Source organism: Panthera onca, unplaced genomic scaffold (assembly GCF_046562875.1).
Source record: "Panthera onca isolate mPanOnc1 unplaced genomic scaffold, mPanOnc1 haplotype 2 h2.h2tg000240l_path, whole genome shotgun sequence".
Lineage (NCBI taxonomy): Eukaryota > Metazoa > Chordata > Mammalia > Carnivora > Felidae > Panthera > Panthera onca.
Window position 1 is genome coordinate 17,482 of NW_027675856.1, and position 4,663 is coordinate 22,144.

Here is a 4,663-nt window from a genome sequence, read left to right on the forward strand (position 1 = left end):
AGCTAATTCATTATGCAAAAGGTACAAGGGGTAATCTTTGCTGTATAGTGCTTTTAGTTTTTTCTTTCATCTTTCCCTTGCGGTACTTTCTCTATAGCGCCAAGTTAAATTTCTATCTCCTATACTTTTATGGGGCAACTAAATGTTTTATTTTACTTTCTGATGTTAATTGCGTTTGTAGATGATTGGGCTAGCTTTGGCTCAAGATGGTCAGTTTAATATGAAATCTTCTGGGTGTAAGCCAGATGCTTTGTTTAAGCTACATCTTGTCATCCAAGCACACTTTCCAGTATGCTTACCTTGTTACGACTTGTCTCCTCTTGTGGATGTAATGGTTTGAATAGGTTTCTTCAGGGTTTGACCACTTGAGGAGGGTGACGGGCGGTGTGTGCGTGCTTCATGGCCCAATTCAATTGAGCTCTCTATTCTCAAATTTACTACTAAATCCTCCTTGAATTCTTAATTTCATAAGGATTTTCGTGGATGTTCTAGTTGTAGAAAATGTAGCCCATTGCTTCCCATCTCATGGGCTACACCTTGACCTAACTTTTTTGTGTCAAGATACTTGTGCTTACTTTTCTTCCTTTTTAGGGTTTGCTGAAGATGGCGGTATATAGGCTGAATTAGCAAGAGATGGTGAGGTTTATCGGGGTTTATCGATTATAGAACAGGCTCCTCTAGAGGGATATAAAGCACCGCCAAGTCCTTTGAGTTTTAAGCTGTTGCTAGTAGTTCTCTGGCGGATAGTTTTGTTTGAGCTAACTATCTAGGTTTAGGGCTAAGCATAGTGGGGTATCTAATCCCAGTTTGGATCTTAGCTATCGTGTGGTCGGAAATATTAAAGTTACTTTCGTGCTGTATTTTTATGTTAACTGCAGCTTTTTACAGCCTAGTTAAGGTTTAACTTTAGTATGCTTCTCTTCTGTAACACGCTTTACGCCGTAGGTCCATTGGTTTGGGTTAATCGTATGACCGCGGTGGCTGGCACGAAATTTACCAACCCTAATTTAATATAACTTAGTCGAACTTTCATTCATAGCTTAATTTTTATCACTGCTGTATCCCGTGGGGGTGTGGCTGAGCAAGGTGTTATGAGCTACAATGGTTGTGTGCTTGATACCAGCTCCTTTGAATCACTGGGTGACTTAGAGGGCATTTTCACCGGGATGCGGAGGCTTGCATGTGTAATTTTATTAATAACTAATGGAAAGGCTAGGACCAAACCTCTATGTTTATGGAGTCTGGCGACTCATCCAGGCATTTTCAGTGCCTTGCTTTGTGTTTTTAAGCTACATGAACCAAGATATAGGATTGTTGGGTGTGTAAATATTGTTCAATAGGGACGAGTTAGAGATCGGGTTGGCGTATCTATAGATACTGCGAACAAAGTTATGATTTAGTATTAATAATTGGTAATAATGGGGTTGGTAAAGTTTGTAAACGTTAACTCTTAAGCTCTATGCTTAGATACGGTTTAGTCTTGTTTTTGGGGTTTGGCAAGACAGAAATAAACACGTATTGTAACAAATAGGGTTAACGGGGGGTAAGGGGGGTTTGTTTAAGCTAATTATTTACTAAAATCAAAAAAGTTTGCATGTGTATACGTGTATACGTGTATACGTGTATACGTGTATACGTGTGTACGTGTGTACGTGTGTACGTGTGTACGTGTGTACGTGTGTACGTGTGTACGTGTGTACGTGTGTACGTGTGTACGTGTGTACGTGTGTACGTGTGTACGTGTGTACGTGTGTACGTGTGTACGTGTGTACGTGTGTACGTGTGTACGTGTGTACGCGTATACGTGTATACGTGTATACGTGTATACGTGTGTACGTGTACGTGTATACGTGTATACGTGTGTACGTGTACGTGTATACGTGTATACGTGTGTACGTGTACGTGTATACGTGTGTACGTGTGTACGTGTACGTGTATACGTGTGTACGTGTGTACGTGTACGCGTATACGTGGGTGCGCGCATGCCGTGTCCTGTGGAACAATAGGGATTTAAGTATATGTCCTGCGACCATTGACTGAATAACACCTTGCTTGTTGTACGTGTGGAACCCCCGCATAGAGAATAAGCCCAGCTACATTATATTTGACTGAGTCAGGACCTTTAGGTCATAGCTGAGTCATAGCAAGTTCGACCCCCTAAAAATTAAAAATACCAAATGCATGACACCACAGTTATGTGTGATCATGGGCTGATTAGTCATTAACCCATCGAGATGTCCCATTTGAGAGAGTTGAAGGATTGGATTTAAGAACGTCATGGCCCTGAAGTAAGAACCAGATGCCAGGTATAGTTCCATTATAGACACCCCCACGTTGAAATGGGCCCGGAGCGAGAAGAGGTACACGCTCAAGCAAGGGTTGCTGGTTTCTCGAGGCCAGGTGATTAAGCTCTTTCGGACAGTTGAGGTCCATAAGAGACTGTTGGAAATCATGAATATGCACGATTAAGCACTATTATGTCTTATGTAATATATATAAACTACTGTACATGCTTAATATTCATGGGGACAAGCAGTTAATGCACGATATACATAGTATGTCTTATGTAATATATATAAACTACTGTACATGCTTAATATTCATGGGGACAAGCAGTTAATGCACGATATACATAGTATGTCTTATGTAATATATATAAACTACTGTACATGCTTAATATTCATGGGGACAAGCAGTTAATGCACGATATACATAGTATGTCTTATGTAATATATATAAACTACTGTACATGCTTAATATTCATGGGGCGAGTGGTTGGTGCATGATATGCATGAGGAAAAGGTCAGTTGGTTATCTTACTTGCGAGTTTGTATTGTAAGAATTGAGAGTTTTCACTTGCTTTATTGCGGAAAGATGAGGACATACTGGGCAAGCACAGTATGAGTATATGCAATATATGAATTATGGAAGTTATGGGGTTGCTTTTTGGTATTAGCAAGGAATAGTTTAAGAAAGAATTTCAGCTTTGGGTGCTGATGGTGGGGCTGTTGCTTCTTCCTTGAAGTCTTAGGGAGGGTGCATATTCTCCTTTTTTGGTTTACAAGACCAAGGTATTGTATATACTACAAAGACTCTTCATTTAAGGAGGCGATTTTCAATAATGCCTGAGATAGGTATTAGGATTAGAAGGATAGAGAAGTATAGGATGGAGGCCAGTTGGCCGATGGTGATGAAGGGGTGTTCTACAGGTTGGCCGCCAATTCATGTTAGGGTCAGAAGGTCCGCTACTAGTAATCAGAATAAGCATTGGCTTAGTGGTCGAAACATTATTCCTCGTTGTTTAGAAGTGTGGAGAGCGGGGATGATAGCTAAGGTTAAGATAGATAGAACTAGGGCTAAAACTCCTCCTAGCTTATTGGGAATAGATCGGAGGATTGCGTATGCAAATAGGAAATATCATTCGGGCTTGATGTGGGGAGGGGTGTTTAGAGGGTTGGCGGGGGTATAGTTATCGGGGTCTCCTAATAGGTCTGGTGAGAATAGGACGAGTAGCATGAGTATTAGGATTAGTACTAGGAGGCCCAGGATATCTTTGATTGTGTAGTATGGGTGAAATGGGATTTTGTCTGAGTCGGATACCACTCCTGAGGGGTTATTGGATCCTGTCTCATGAAGGAATAGGAGATGGACTGCTGCTAGGGCTGAGATGATGAATGGAAGGATGAAGTGGAAGGCAAAGAATCGTGTTAGGGTGGCTTTGTCTACTGAGAAGCCTCCTCAGATCCACTCTACTAGATTGGTTCCAATATATGGGATTGCCGATAGGAGGTTGGTGATTACGGTTGCCCCTCAAAAGGATATTTGGCCCCATGGTAGGACATATCCTATGAAAGCTGTAGCTATGACTGTGAATAATAGTACGATTCCAATATTTCATGTTTCTGAGAAAGTGTAGGAGCCGTAGTATATTCCTCGTCCTACGTGTATGTATAGGCAGATAAAGAATATGGAGGCTCCATTGGCGTGTAAATATCGGATGATTCAGCCGTAATTTACGTCGCGGCAGATATGGGTGACTGATGAGAAAGCGGTTATTGTATCTGACGTGTAGTGTATGGCTAGGAAGAGACCAGTAAGAATTTGTAGGATTAAACACACTCCTAGTAGGGAACCAAAGTTCCATCATGCTGAGATATTGGATGGAGCAGGAAGATCAATGAATGAGTGGTTGATGATCTTGATAAGGGGGTGAGATTTTCGAATGTTGGTCATTAAGTTCTTATAGTTGAAATACAACGATGGTTTTTCATATCATTAGTCATGGTTAGATTCCATGTAAGAATTATGATAACATACATTGTATTTATTTTAAGTACAATCTTTGTGGTGAGCTTTGTGAGTTTTTCTTCAAAGCCTTCTCCTATTTATGGTGGGTTTGGTTTGATTGTGGCTGGTGGTATTGGTTGTGGTATTGTATTGAATTTTGGGGGATCATTTTTAGGTTTAATGGTTTTTTTAATTTATTTGGGGGGTATGCTTGTGGTGTTTGGGTATACTACAGCTATGGCTACTGAGCCTTACCCTGAGGCATGGACGTCTAATAAGGCTGTATTGGGTGCATTTATTACAGGGGTGCTAGCGGAGTTGTTAACTGCTTGCTATATTTTAAAAGAAGATGAAGTCGAGGTTGTGTTTAAGTTTA

The 4,663-nt window shown here is 40.8% G+C and overlaps 1 pseudogene; it reads right to left on the minus strand.

The window, feature by feature from the left end:
- Positions 1–266: 266 nt before the first annotated feature.
- On the minus strand, positions 267–1,229 carry LOC144615627 (18S ribosomal RNA; annotated as a pseudogene).
- Between the last annotated feature and the right edge of the window lie 3,434 nt (positions 1,230–4,663).